This window comes from Ranitomeya imitator, chromosome 5 (assembly GCF_032444005.1).
Source record: "Ranitomeya imitator isolate aRanImi1 chromosome 5, aRanImi1.pri, whole genome shotgun sequence".
Lineage (NCBI taxonomy): Eukaryota > Metazoa > Chordata > Amphibia > Anura > Dendrobatidae > Ranitomeya > Ranitomeya imitator.
The window spans coordinates 662667387-662682654 of record NC_091286.1 but is presented as its reverse complement, the minus strand read 5'-3'; positions in this window follow the sequence as shown (position 1 = coordinate 662682654).

The window sequence follows — 15268 nt, the reverse complement described above, 5'->3', positions numbered from 1 at the left end:
TATTCCAAAACATGTAAATGTCTACTACAAGTTAGTTTTAATAAAAAATATTCAGAAAAAAATCTTGACATCATTAAATTTGCTGTCTAAGTCTGATCTGGCCGGATGCAAACTGTACAGAGCAGGAGCAGTACAACTTCTTTAAAGATTGATGGTTTTTACCTTACAGGTAGTTAATATTTTATTTTCTATGAAATTTCCAGTCTCTTCCTAACATGTTCAGCAGATCAGTGGGGGTCCAGGTCCTGAGGACCTCAATGATTTCTTAAAAAAACCTATGCAGCCTCAGCACAGAGTAGAGTATGGGCTGATGGACCTTTTATTGAGCCCATAGACCGCTCTGTTTGCCCACTCATGCCAAAGCTCATAAATTCTACCAGCTTTTTTGAGTTATTTGTGGGGGTCTCAGGACCTGGGCCCCTAATGATTTTTTGGACATGTTAAGAAGAAACTAGATATTAGATAAGGACTTAAATGATAGGTATCCGTTAAAATTGATAATGAATGTTTGATCGGTGGAGGTCTGACCCACCACTACTAGGACAACCTCTTCTCAATCTGAGTGTTTGCCCCACATTAAAATAAAAAAAAACTACACTAACCTCCCGTTCCAGCGTCGTTCCCGCAGTATCGGCACTCGTATTTCCGGCACTCAAGTGAGGTTGCTAGGTCAAGTGATCCCTGAGCCCAATCAGCACTGGAGTCACCATCCCTGTCTTCGAATGCATAAGTAATCAAGAGGAAGTGGCAACCTCATGTGAACCCCTGGAACATGAGTGCCGATACTGCTGGAACGGCATCATCACGGGAGATGAGTATAGGTGTTTTTCATTTTAATGGAGGCAAATACTCAGATTGTCATATTAGTGGACAACCCCTTTAAATGTATTTTCTGGAGATACAAATGAAAGAAGTGCAAAGACTATCAGAACCGAAGAAACTTTACAGTTTATTTGGTTCTAAAACTCTGCACACTTCTTTTGCTCTCACTTGTGGACCTTTTACTTATTATTATTTCCTGCTTCAGTCTATTCAAAGCACAGAGAAGAGGAATCTCCTGTCTGTGCTCACCCTGTGAGCTCACAGTGATGTGATTTGGGGCATGGTCTATACTCCTTGTCGAGTTTACAGTGACTGGGGATGTGCACAAGGAGAGATAAAGAGCACAGTCATTTACAGGCTCCACACAGAACAGGTAATGGCATAAACTTGTGACTTTGACCAGAGGAGATGGAGATGGACATTCCAGAATGCTTGATTTCATTATAATACTGTCACGATCCATTTTTGGATTTGTGGCAGCTCTGATTCTGCTATGATTTAAATGAAGCTTTTTTCCTTTCAGGACTATCAGGGGTTAATATCAGTTTCCATCGCTGGCAATGTGTTGTAACTGCAGGGTTGTTAGGTCAGCTGATGTGGGAGGTGACCACTCCCACCATCCTTTAAATGGTCACCTGATGCATCAGCTGACTGTCGGTGTTAGTGCAATCTACAGTGACCAAGACGGAAGTAAGGAGCTTGCTGGCTGCTGTGGTGTATCAGCTGGTTTCATGGGACTGTGATCCTGGTTCCTTTATTCTGCTCTGTGGTGCTTTGCAGCAGAGGAAGTTGTAAAACAAAGTTGTGATATTATCTCGTCTGTCTCGTGTTTGTCACTGTCCCCTGTGTTGTACTATCTGCAGTGGTGAGGCTAGCGCTCCTTGCCGGCCTTTGTACTAGCCAGGGCAGTGTGAGGTGACAGTGAGGGACGAGGTTCCTGATGGCAGTGTGGGGAAGGACCCACTTAGGGTGTTAGGGGAGTGCAGGGTCCAACTCAGGTTTGAGCTGGAGGTGACCATTCCTCATTTTCCTATTGGTAGGGCATTCCTCGCCCCTTTACCATCCCGTTGTGTGTTGTACCGTCCTCCGAACGACCCCCCCCCCCCCCGTGGGGTTCATTTTATATATCGTGACAAATGCATCAATATATGATATGACTTATTAATCTCTGCAATGCACTGTCTGTGTATGTATAGGGTGTCCTTAGGACACCGTGAGTGGTGGAATCATGACAATTGCCACTTATATCAGTACAGTTTCTACATTGCACTTATTTCTTCTCCATAAGCTTTACTTCTTATCTATAGCCTGCTTACTTTGTCCTCTTTAAGACTGTATATAGTTTCTCCTTTCTCCATATTATGGAGATATATGGTGATCTGTATACAACCATTTTTTCTCCATGCTGCAGCAGATGATGTTGAGTAGGGGAAGGCTCTGTTATGTAAGGTTCTGGATTGCTGATCCTTTTATTCTCGGGGAGATAAGATGCCAGGTAAGTCAGGCAGCGGCTTGCTCATTGGGGACACAGGAGTGCTCTGCAAAGCTGGCCACTCTAGTGTACGGGGACATGGGAGAAATAGCTGATCGTTCGGCCAACAGTTGTCTATTATATATGGGGAGCCTAACACTGAGTGGAAGGAAGGGAAGAGCAGAGACAGCAATCAGAACCAGGAGCTCTGATGGATTTATAACATTTCTGCATAGATCTCAGGACGTCCAGAAACTCTGTAGCAGCAAAATGCTGACAATTTGTTTAATGAAGACTATTTAGAAAGTCAAAAATTATGCCCTATAAGTTGTTGATGATTCTTTCGACTTAGGATATTTTTCGATAAAATCTCTCAATATCTAAAAACTGAATTTCTAATTTTTTTCATATTTTTTACGTGAATATCCAGAAACATTTAATTGACAAAGTATGTCATTTTCTTTGAAGGCTATCCATTCCTTTGCTTTATAGTTTACTTTTGAACATAGTAAGGTTCCTAAAGGTCATAGAGAACAAAAACAAATGATCTCTATCTGCAGAAGATCAATAACCATTCTCATGATCATCTACGGTCGAAGACACATCTTGAGTCAAGAATGTACTTAATTAAGCAGCAGTAGATGCCACAATTAGCACTTTGGTTTATTGACAATTCTGTCTTTTTTTACACGACTATTCTTTCAAATATGTAAAATAGTTTAACTTTCATCAAATGTAAAAGATTTGCTGAAAATGCCAAATGTAACGTTTATTTGCAAAGTACAATTTTCCAAAGATTGCTTACTAAACTTCTGAACTACTACCGGTATTTGTTTTTGCTATTCTCACTGCCAATGTCATGACCTCGTATCGACAACAATTCTCGGTTGTCAGTTTCATCAAAGACAGTATTTAAATGAAATATTTTTTAGACTTTACGCATCAACCTGTCATTGGGTACTTGGAACATGATCAATTTTTCACTTTTAAGATGGTCAGAGTTAATTGATTGAGGTTTAATTAGTCTGAAAACATCACGGCTTATCACGTCGAAGAGAACATTTGGTCAACTGGAATAAGATAACCTGAATTTTATGCATGGACGATCGATCTCTGTCTCTAGGAGTTCATTATTCAGGCAGAGGGATGTTAAGCAAAATGCTCTTACTAGAGTAGCAAATAACCTGTTGTCTGCTGACCCTGAGGGCTATAAATCCATGCTAATCTTTCTTGTGCTCTCCTCCTCCTTTGGCATTGCTAATTATTCTCTTCTCAAGTCTCTTCTATGATAACTTGGCCATGCAACTTTAACCTAGAGATTTCTCCTAGTCCTTCCAAGCTTGTCGAAGAATGTGTAAGGGTATGTTTCCACGGTCAGGAACCAGCAGCGCTTTGGACGCAGCACATGCCCGCTCCATCCAAACCACTGTCGGATTTTGAATGCTAGTGATTCCGCATGTGTTCATTGAACCGTGCGGAATCACCGCACCCAATACTTTGGACGGGAAATTTATCTTGCGGAGACTTTGTCAGTCTTGTCATCACTGTGTTTTCTTATATGATTTCTTTTTATCCTCTTTTGCTGCAAGTGTTCTGGACTTTTTGTGTAATTAGCCTTCCTATGTGAACAAGACACTTCGTGTATGTGCATACCTAAATTGCTACCAAGAAGAAGTGAATCTCTATACCACTGTGATGCAGTGACCCCTGTGACAGCTAGGGGGCGCTGTATGTGCTCTTTGGGATGTGCATGGAGGCATATCTATTGTGATAATCGTGATGAAACAGTGACTGGCTGTGTTGAGAATGGCCGATATGTGTCGCAGAGGGAGTCTGCGTAGTAAGTCTGATGCAATGTTGTTCTGGGACCTGTAGTCCCTCAAGTGTGTATACAGTATGTATGGTGTAGCTGTAAGGGAGACTTACTAGGCTAGTTGTGTGCGATGGGCGGGACAAACTAGCCACACATCCACACTCCCATCCAGGGGAGTGGTTAAGAGTATATAATGTGACCAGGGGGTGGGTCACATGGTCCTGTGTATGGTCGCTGTGAGTGACCTGTGTGGTTCCAGTGGAAGTTCCTGGAGAGCCTGTGTGTTGGGAGGTTCTGGGAGTAGGACCGGATCCCTGAATAGCACACTGAACCACCTGTGTTGAATTTCCTGGGAGTAGGAGTTCTGAAGAGCACATGGTGGGGCTTTGGACCTGGTGAGCTGGGTGTGTTGGATTTTCCTGGGAGTAGGAGTCCTGAATAGCACACTGAACAACCTGTGTGGAATTTCCTGGGAGTAGAAGTTCTGAAGAGCACATGGTGGGACTTTGGACTTGCTAGTGGCCTGGGGTGTTGGACGAGGTCCTGAATAGCACCTGGACAGGTCACATGTGCGGTTCATGTGGGGAAGCTACCGTCCTTCGGTGGCTCTGGACTGACTGATGTGTGCCGGCCAGGCAAGTTGGTGAACCCCTTAAGGCAGCTTTCCCGGAGGAGTGGACTGACAAGGAGTCAGCAGGTGGAGCAGGAGCTCCCGTCAGGTACCTTTACAGACTGTTGGTGCTTGTGATGTTCCAAGAACTGTGTGGTCTCCCACGGTGACTGAACGGAGTGAGGTTCGGCGTGTTTAGAGACTGCGACCCAGTGTCATATGCGCTGTATGTGACTTGGGACATTGGTGAAGAGTACCGCGTACAGACACCCATGGTAACTGGGCAAAGTGAGAGGTCCAGCATGTTTAGTGTCTGTGAGACAAAGCCGTAAATGTGAGTTAAAGCCGTAAGTGAAGTGTTAATATAAAGCTGCAAGTTAACATCACCAGTTGGTGCCTATTGTGTTCGATGGAATGTATAATATGAACTGTGCATAACCCGGTTTATGACCCTTTAATAAACCGTATGGACTGTTTTGTGTTCAAAAATCGTGCCTGACTACGTAAATCCCAAGCGAGTGTCCCCCAATACACTTAGTGAGAGCTATCTTACACCACATAGACAGTTATATACAGTCAGATGGCCCTATACACTGTAAGATGGAACCTCAGCCCCTTATACACAATATCATGTCACCACAACCCCCTTATATACATTATGATGGCTCCTCAGCTCCCTATACACAATATCATCGTCACACAGTTCCTCTATAAACAGTCTGATGACCCCCACAGCTCCCCAATATGCAGTAAGATGGACACTATATGCAATATGATGTCACCACAGCTCCCTTATACACAGAAATATGGCCCCTTAGTCTCCTAAACACAGTATGGTGGCTCCACAGCGCCCCTATAAACAGTAAGATAGCCCCTCAGCCCCCTATTCACGATATGTTACCCCCATAGCTCCTTTATGCACAGTATGATGGTCCTATAGCTCCTTATAAACAGTATCCTGGTTCCACAGCTCCTCTATAAAATGGCCCCACCGCTCCTCTATACATATTATGATGACCTGAGACAATGCTTTGCTTGCTCACTGATTTTTGTTACGGCTCTGTTGCTTGGAGATCCTGACTGGTGTGTACCGGCTACGCACAATGGGCTATGTGTTTGAGACCCCTGGACTAGCCTAACATCCACGTTATTGCTTAAAAATCTAATATATAAAGCTGAATGTGTGTATGTGTGTGTATGTCCGGGATTAGCATCTGCACCGTCGCAGCTACAGCCACAAAATTTTGCACAGTCACACGTCTGGACCCCGAGAGCGTCATAGGCTATGTTGTGAGGTGAAATTTTAACCCCGCGCGTTCCAATTCACCAAACAATTTTGCCCCTATCTACATAATGGGGAAAAAAGTGAAAGGAAAAGTGTTGCAGGCGTCGCAGCTACAGCCACAAAATTTTGCACAGTCATACGTTTTGGACCCTGAGAGCGTCATAGCCTATGTTTTGAGGTGAAATTTTAACCCCGTGCTTTCCAATTCACCAAACAATTTTGCCCCTATCTACATAATGGGGAAAAGTGAAAGGAAAAGTGTTGGAGGCAAATTGACAGCTGCCAGATGTGAACAAGGGGGATGTAAAGAGTGAGAGCGATGGCGCCAAAGAGTATATACCGTACAGTTGCTAAGGTGGGGCCCCGACATGGAATACTCAACACACACGGGAATATGAACACACACACAAAATGCGCCACACACTACCACATGCTTGAACACATATACCATCCTCAGCACACATTTCACCACACATACACCAACCTCGCCACATAAAAGTCGAAACACAAAAGGGTTGAGCGACCTTGACTTTTTTAGAGTCGAGTCGGGTTTCGCGAAACCCGACTATCTCAAAAGTGGAGTCGAGTGGAATCGGCTGATTATCGCGAAAAGTCGGGGATCGACCGAAACACGAAACCCAATACAAGTCAATGGGAGAGCATAGTCGGCAGTGAGTGGAGGCCAGGAAAACACCTACAGTGCCCATTTTAATGGCAAAAACATCCATTCTTGTTACTGAAGCTTGTCAATCTAAATTTACCTTATAATAATAGTAAGGCATTGGAAATTGGGGGTCATTTGGCTAAAGTTGTGGGGGGTAGGGCTGGTTCAAGTATTTAGTGGGCCCAGGAAATCTGGACCACGTCACGGCAGTGGAGCAGGGAGAGGTAAGTATTTCAACTTTGCAAGTGCTGTGATCCTGAGCAAGCAGGGGGGGCCCACTCGTTGGCATTGGCACTGGCACAGGGCCCCTCAAATTACGGCGGTGTGTTTGCACGGCGGGGGCACCTCCCACCGGCAGCGACATTTTTGCGTACTATGAGGGGCCCTGTGCCAGTGACGTCGCCAACAAGTATTCCTCCCCCCACCTGATGAAGGAACCTGCACCTTCATCTGCACCTTCCTCTTTGTCCCCGTGTAAGGTGGTATGGTATGCGGAAAGGGGAACCTGACTTTCAGCAGGGTCACAATCTTGCAGTGTAGCGTGCACGGGGAATGTTGCGTTATGGGTCAATGTACCAGCAGACTCATCTATCACAGGCTGGGCAATGGGCAGGATGAGGGGGAAACAGATATGGGCCCAAATAATAAAGTGGGCTAAATGCAGTTCAAAATTGGTAACAGGACTAACCAGGGGGCATTGCTTTGTTCAGTGGAGGACAACTGGAATGAGAGGCTGACACAGAGAGTAGGCCCAAATCAGTAAGTAGTCTAAATGCAGTTCAAAATTGGCAACAGTAGTAAACAGGCGGCACAGCTTTGTTCACTGGAGGAGAACAGCAAGGAGCGGCAGATACCGATAGAAGGCCCCAACCTAACTAGTAGGCCCACTGCAATTTTAAAATTCCGATAGGCTGAAAACCAGAGAATTGTAGGTCATTTTTTGTAAAGAGGACAGCTGTATTGAGTGGCGCAGCCAGACACTACAAGTAGACCTTACACCACAAAGTTGGCTCGACGCAGGTTTAAAAAAGGTTACATGGGTACAAGGTCTGCATTGGTGTGCTCAGTGGAGGACAATTGGAAGGAGGTACCGCAGAAAGACTTAGTAGGCGTAAAATAACAAAATAGGCTCTATGCAGCTTCGATTATGTGGCAACCTGGAGAACACCTTGGAGCGGCAGACACCGTCTCTACGAACCAGACCCAACTTGTTGGCCAAATGTAGTGTTGTTTCAACAACTACTTAAGACGAGCATGAAGATCGAAGCAATGGAGAGGCAACCTGGAGAACACCTTGGAGCGGAAGACACCGTCTCTACGACCCAGACCCAACTTGTAGGCCAAATGTAGTGTTGTTTCAACAACTACTTAAGACGAGCATGAAGATCGAAGCAATGGAGAGGCAACCTGGAGAACACCCTGGAGCGGAAGACACCGTCTCTACGACCCAGACCCAACTTGTAGGCCAAATGTAGTGTTGTTTCAACAATTACTTAAGACGAGCATGAAGATCGAAGCAATGGAGAGGCAACCTGGAGAACACCTTGGAGCGGAAGACACCGTCTCTACGACCCAGACCCAACTTGTAGGCCAAATTTAGTGTTGTTTCAACAACTACTTAAGACGAGCATGAAGATCGAAGCAATGGAGAGGCAACCTGGAGAACACCTTGGAGCGGAAGACACCGTTAGTAGGCCCTACCGAAGTAGTAGCCCCAATGCAGTTTTCAAATTCCTATAGGCTGAAAACCAGACTATTGACGCTCAGCTTTTTTCAGAGGAGGACAGCTGTATTGAGTGGCGCAGACAGACACAGGTAGTATTATTATTATTATTATTTATTATTATTATTTATTGTTATAGCACCATTTATTCTATGGTGCTTTACATGTGAGGAGGGGTATACATAATAAAAACAAGTACAATAATCTTAAACAATACAAGTCATAACTGGTACAGGAGGAATGAGGACCCTGCCCGCGAAGGCTCACAATCTACAAGGGATGGGTGAGAATACAGTAGGTGAGGGTAGAGCTGCTCGTGCAGTGGTTTGGTCGATCGGTGGTTACTGCAGGTTGTAGGCTTGTCGGAAGAGGTAGGTCTTCAGGTTCTTTTTGAAGGTTTCGATGGTAGGTGAGAGTCTGATGTGTTGTGGTAGAGGGTTCCAGAGTAGGGGTGATACGCGAGAGAAATCTTGTATACGATTGTGAGAAGAGGAGATAAGAGGGGAGTAGAGAAGGAGATCTTGTGAGGATCGGAGGTTGCGGGTAGGTAAGTACCGGGAGACGAGGTCACAGATGTATGGAGGACACAGGTTGTGGATGGCTTTGTACGTCATGGTAAGGGTTTTGTAGTGGAGTCTCTGGGCAATGGGGAGCCAGTGAAGGGATTGACAGAGGGGAGAGGCCGGGGAATAGCGGGGGGACAGGTGGATTAGTCGGGCAGCAGAGTTTAGAATAGATTGGAGGGGTGCGAGAGTGTTAGAGGGGAGGCCACAGAGCAGGAGGTTGCAGTAGTCAAGGCAAGAGATGATGAGGGCATGGACTAGGGTTTTTGCAGATTCATGGTTGAGGAATGAACGGATTTGTGAAATATTTTTGAGTTGAAAGCGGCAGGAAGTGGAAAGGGCTTGGATATGTGGTTTGAAGGAGAGATCAGCGTCAAGGATTACCCCGAGGCAGCGAGCTTGTGGGACTGGGGAGAGTGGGCAGCCATTTACTGTAATGGATAGGTTCATTGGGGGGGTCGCGTGAGATGGGAGAAAGATGATGAATTCTGTTTTGTCCATGTTAAGTTTTAGAAATCTAGTGGAGAAGAAGGATGAAATAGCAGACAGACATTGAGGGATTCTGGTTAGAAGGGAGGTGATATCTGGTCCAGAGATGTAGATCTGTGTGTCGTCAGCGTAGAGGTGATACTGAAAGCCATGAGATTCTATGAGCAGTCCCAGGCCAAAGGTAGTAGGCCTTAAACACAAAATTTGGCTCAATGCAGTTTAAAAAAGGTTACAGGGGTACACAGGCAGCATTGGTCTGTTCAGTGGAGGACAATTTCAATTATGGACCGCAGACAGACTTAGTACGCCTACAATTAAAAAAAGGATGCTCTATGCAATTTAAAACAGGTTCCAGGGGTACACGGGCAGCAGTGGTCTGTTCAGTGGAGGACAATTTCAATTATGGACCGCAGACAGACTTAGTACGCCTACAATTAAAAAAAGGATGCTCTATGCAACTTAAAATAGGTTCCAGGGGTACACGGGCAGCAGTGGTCTGGTCAGTGGAGGACTAGTGGAAGGAGGGACCGCAGACAGGCTTAGTAGGCCTAACATAACAAAAGTGGGCTGTAGGCACTTTAAAATAGGTTCCAGGGGTACACGGGCAGCAGTGGTCTGGTCAGTGGAGGACTACTGGAAGGAGGGACCGCAGACAGGCTTAGTAGGCCTAACATAACAAAAGTGGGCTGTAGGCACTTTAAAATAGGTTCCAGGGGTACACGGGCAGCAGTGGTCTGGTCAGTGGAGGACTAGTGGTAGGAGGGACCGCAGACAGGCTTAGTAGGCCTAACATAACAAAAGTGGGCTGTAGGCACTTTAAAATAGGTTCCAGGGGTACACGGGCAGCAGTGGTCTGGTCAGTGGAGGACTAGTGGTAGGAGGGACCGCAGACAGGCTTAGTAGGCCTAACATAACAAAAGTGGGCTGTAGGCACTTTTAAATAGGTTCCAGGGGTACACGGGCAGCAGAGGTCTGGTCAGTGGAGGACAATTTCTATAATGGACCGCAGACAGGCTTAGTAGGCCTAACATAACAAAAGTGGGCTGTAGGCACTTTAAAATAGGTTCCAGGGGTACACGGGCAGCAGTGGTCTGGTCAGTGGGAGACAATTTCTATAATGGACCGCAGACAGGCTTAGTAGGCCTAACATAACAAAAGTGGGCTGTAGGCACTTTTAAATAGGTTCCAGGGGTACACGGGCAGCAGTGGTCTGGTCAGTGGAGGACTACTGGAAGGAGGGACCGCAGACAGGCTTAGTAGGCCTAACATAACAAAACTGGGCTGTAGGCACTTTAAAATAGGTTCCAGGGGTACACGGGCAGCAGTGGTCTGGTCAGTGGAGGACTAGTGGTAGGAGGGACCGCAGACAGGCTTAGTAGGCCTAACATAACAAAAGTGGGCTGTAGGCACTTTAAAATAGGTTCCAGGGGTACACGGGCAGCAGTGGTCTGGTCAGTGGAGGACTAGTGGTAGGAAGGACCGCAGACAGGCTTAGTAGGCCTAAAATAACAAAAGTGGGCTGTAGGCACTTTAAAATAGGTTCCAGGGGTACACGGGCAGCAGTGGTCTGGTCAGTGGAGGACTAGTGATAGGAGGGACCGCAGACAGGCTTAGTAGGCCTAACATAACAAAAGTGGGCTGTAGGCACTTTAAAATAGGTTCCAGGGGTACACGGGCAGCAGTGGTCTGGTCACTGGAGGACAAGTGGTAGGAGGGACCGCAGACAGGCTTAGTAGGCCTAATATAACAAAAGTGGGCTGTAGGCACTTTAAAATAGGTTACAGGGGTACACGGGCAGCAGTGGTCTGGTCACTGGAGGACAATTTCTATAATGGACCTTAGACAGGCTTAGTAGGCCTAACATAACAAAAGTGGGCTGTAGGCACTTTAAAATAGGTTCCAGGGGTACACGGGCAGCAGTGGTCTGGTCAGTGGAGGACTAGTGGTAGGAGGGACCGCAGACAGGCTTAGTAGGCCTAACATAACAAAAGTGGGCTGTAGGCACTTTTAAATAGGTTCCAGAGATACACGGGCAGCAGTGGTCTGGTCAGTGGAGGACAATTTCTATAATGGACCGCAGACAGGCTTAGTAGGCCTAACATAACAAAAGTGGGCTGTAGGCACTTTAAAATAGGTTCCAGGGGTACACGGGCAGCAGTGGTCTGGTCAGTGGAGGAACAGCCGCACAGCCAGCTCTTCCCTCTCCTAGTGTATCCTCACCCACCCCCTGCAGACTGTGAGCCCTCGCGGGCAGGGTCCTCCCTCCTTATGTACTCGTGTGCCTTGTTATCTGCTCATGTTTAATGTATTTGTCTATATTTGCCCCGTATTCACATGTAAAGCGCCATGGAATAAATGGCGCTATAAAAATGTATAATAATAATAATAATAATAAAAAGGAGGGACCGCAGACAGGCTTAGTAGGCCTAACATAACAAAAGTGGGCTGTAGGCACTTTTAAATAGGTTCCAGAGATACACAGGCAGCAGTGGTCTGGTCAGTGGAGGACTAGTGGTGGGAGGGACCGCAGACAGGCTTAGTAGGCCTAACATAACAAAAGTGGGCTGTAGGCACTTTAAAATAGGTTCCAGGGGTACACGGGCAGCAGTGGTCTGGTCAGTGGAGGACTAGTGGTAGGAGGGACGGCAGACAGGCTTAGTAGGCCTAACATAACAAAAGTGGGCTGTAGGCACTTTTAAATAGGTTCCAGGGGTACACGGGCAGCAGTGGTCCTCTCACATGAGGACAAGTGGTAGGAGGGACCGCAGACAGGCTTAGTAGGCCTAACATAACAAAAGTGGGCTGTAGGCACTTTCAAATAGGTTCCAGGGGTACACGGGCAGCAGTGGTCTGGTCAGTGGAGGACAATTTCTATAATGGACCGCAGACAGGCTTAGTAGGCCTAACATAACAAAAATGGGCTGCAGGCACTTTAAAATAGGTTCCAGGGGTACACGGGCAGCAGTGGTCTGGTCAGTGGAGGACTAGTGGAAGGAGGGACCGCAGACAGGCTTAGTAGGCCTAACATAAGAAAAGTAGGCTGTGGGCACTATAAAATAGGTTCCAGGGGTACACGGGCAGCAGTGGTCTGGTCAGTGGAGGACTAGTGGTAGGAGGGACCGCAGACAGGCTTAGTAGGCCTAACATAACAAAAGTGGGCTGTAGGCACTTTAAAATAGGTTTCAGGGGTACACGGGCAGCAGTGGTCTGGTCAGTGGAGGACTAGTGGTAGGAGGGACCGCAGACAGGCTTAGTAGGCCTAACATGACAAAAGTGGGCTGTAGGCACTTTTAAATAGGTTCCAGGGGTACACGGGCAGCAGTGGTCTGGTCACTGGAGGACAAGTGGTAGGAGGGACCGCAGACAGGCTTAGTAGGCCTAACATAACAAAAGTGGTCTGTAGGCACTTTAAAATAGGTTCCAGGGGTACACGGGCAGCAGTGGTCTGGTCAGTGGAGGAGAATTTCTATAATGGACCGCAGACAGGCTTAGTAGGCCTAACATAACAAAAGTGGGCTGTAGGCACTTTAAAATAGGTTCCAGGGGTACACGGGCAGCAGTGGTCTGGTCAGTGGAGGACTAGTGGAAGGAGGGACCGCAGACAGGCTTAGTAGGCCTAACATAACAAAAGTGGGCTGTAGGCACTTTAAAATAGGTTCCAGGGGTACACGGGCAGCAGTGGTCTGGTCAGTGGAAGACTAGTGGTAGGAGGGACCGCAGACAGGCTTAGTAGGCCTAACATAACAAAACTGGGCTGTAGGCACTTTAAAATAGGTTCCAGGGGTACACGGGCAGCAGTGGTCTGGTCAGTGGAGGACTAGTGGTGGGAGGGACCGCAGACAGGCTTAGTAGGCCTAACATAACAAAAGCTGGCTGTAGGCACTTTAAAATAGGTTCCAGGGGTACACGGGCAGCAGTGGTCTGGTCAGTGGAGGACTAGTGGTAGGAGGGACCGCAGACAGGCTTAGTAGGCCTAACATAACAAAAGTGGGCTGTAGGCACTTTAAAATAGGTTCCAGGGGTACACGGGCAGCAGTGGTCTGGTCAGTGGAGGACTAGTGGTAGGAGGGACCGCAGACAGGCTTAGTAGGCCTAACATAACAAAAGTGGGCTGTAGGCACTTTAAAATAGGTTCCAGGGGTACACGGGCAGCAGTGGTCTGGTCAGTGGAAGACTAGTGGTAGGAGGGACTGCAGACAGGCTTAGTAGGCCTAACATAACAAAAGTGGGCTGTAGGCACTTTAAAATAGGTTCCAGGGGTACACGGGCAGCAGTGGTCTGGTCAGTGGAAGACTAGTGGTAGGAGGGACCGCAGACAGGCTTAGTAGGCCTAACATAACAAAAGTTGGCTGTAGGCACTTTAAAATAGGTTCCAGGGGTACACGGGCAGCAGTGGTCTGGTCAGTGGAGGACTAGTGGTAGGAGGGACCGCAGACAGGCTTAGTAGGCCTAACATAACAAAAGTGGGCTGTAGGCACTTTTAAATAGGTTCCAGGGGTACACGTGCAGCAGTGGTCTGGTCACTGGAGGACTAGTGGTAGGAGGGACCGCAGACAGGCTTAGTAGGCCTAACATAACAAAAATGTGCTGTAGGCACTTTCAAATAGGTTCCAGGGGTACACGGGCAGCAGTGGTCTGGTCAGTGGAGGACAATTTCTATAATGGACCGCAGACAGGCTTAGTAGGCCTAACATAACAAAAGTGGGCTGCAGGCACTTTAAAATAGGTTCCAGGGGTACACGGGCAGCAGTGGTCTGGTCAGTGGAGGACTAGCGGAAGGAGGGACCGCAGACAGGCTTAGTAGGCCTAACATAACAAAAGTAGGCTGTAGGCACTATAAAATAGGTTCCAGGGGTACACGGGCAGCAGTGGTCTGGTCAGTGGAGGACTAGTGGTAGGAGGGACCGCAGACAGGCTTAGTAGGCCTAACATAACAAAAGTGGGCTGTAGGCACTTTAAAATAGGTTTCAGGGGTACACGGGCAGCAGTGGTCTGGTCAGTGGAGGACTAGTGGTAAGAGGGACCGCAGACAGGCTTAGTAGGCCTAACATAACAAAAGTGGGCTGTAGGCACTTTTAAATAGGTTCCAGGGGTATACGGGCAGCAATGGTCTGGTCACTGGAGGACAAGTGGTAGGAGGGACCGCAGACAGGCTTAGTAGGCCTAACATAACAAAAGTGGGCTGTAGGCACTTTAAAATAGGTTCCAGGGGTACACGGGCAGCAGTGGTCTGGTCAGTGGAGGACTAGTGGTGGGAGGGACCGCAGACAGGCTTAGTAGGCCTAACATAACAAAAGTGGGCTGTAGGCACTTTAAAATAGGTTCCAGGGGTACACGGGCAGCAGTGGCCTGGTCAGTGGAGGACTAGTGGTAGGAGGGACCGCAGACAGGCTTAGTAGGCCTAACATAACAAAAGTGGGCTGTAGGCACTTTTAAATAGGTTCCAGGGGTACACGGGCAGCAGTGGTCTGGTCAGTGGAGGACTAGTGGTAGGAGGGACCGCAGACAGGCTTAGTAGGCCTAACATAACAAAAGTGGGCTGTAGGCACTTTAAAATAGGTTCCAGGGGTACACGGGCAGCAGTGGTCTGGTCAGTGGAAGACTAGTGGTAGGAGGGACCGCAGACAGGCTTAGTAGGCCTAACATAACAAAAGTGGGCTGTAGGCACTTTAAAATAGGTTCCAGGGGTACACGGGCAGCAGTGGTCTGGTCAGTGGAAGACTAGTGGTAGGAGGGACCGCAGACAGGCTTAGTAGGCCTAACATAACAAAAGTTGGCTGTAGGCACTTTAAAATAGGTTCCAGGGGTACACGGGCAGCAGTGGTCTG